Source organism: Echinops telfairi, unplaced genomic scaffold, assembly GCF_000313985.2.
Source record: "Echinops telfairi isolate 266 unplaced genomic scaffold, ASM31398v2 ScPeMD7_655;HRSCAF=1070, whole genome shotgun sequence".
NCBI classification, from domain to species: domain Eukaryota; kingdom Metazoa; phylum Chordata; class Mammalia; order Afrosoricida; family Tenrecidae; genus Echinops; species Echinops telfairi.
Window position 1 is genome coordinate 15,407,731 of NW_022104553.1, and position 489 is coordinate 15,408,219.

A 489-nucleotide genomic window follows, 5' to 3' on the forward strand; every position below is an offset into this window, starting at 1 on the left:
GCGCTTTTGAGGCTCTGAGATCATCCCTCTCCTTAATCACACTGTCCATTGTAAGAAGGACCAGCCAACCAACTTCCCTATACTTGTCATCCTTACAAAACTCCTGGAAAATATCAAATATACGATCACCCAGAGCCTCTCCTTATTGAACACTGGCAAATTCATTGGAGTAAGGTCTTATGGATGTAATAAATGTGGAAAATCCTTTGCCTACAACTCCATCCTCATAAAACACCAAAAAGCCCACACAGGAGAAAGGCCTTAGAAGGGAATGTAGGAAATCTTTTAGCTATAGTTAGTTACACCATCATTGGACACGAGTCCACATGGGAGATAGATATTACGAGTGCCTTACACAGAATTATTCACAGTAGAGAAAAGCCTTTAAAATAAAATGTGTGTGAAATCTATTAGACAGGACTCTATGCTCATTTCATACCAGAGAGTTCACACTGGAGAAAGACCATGACTGTAATGAACGTGGGAAAT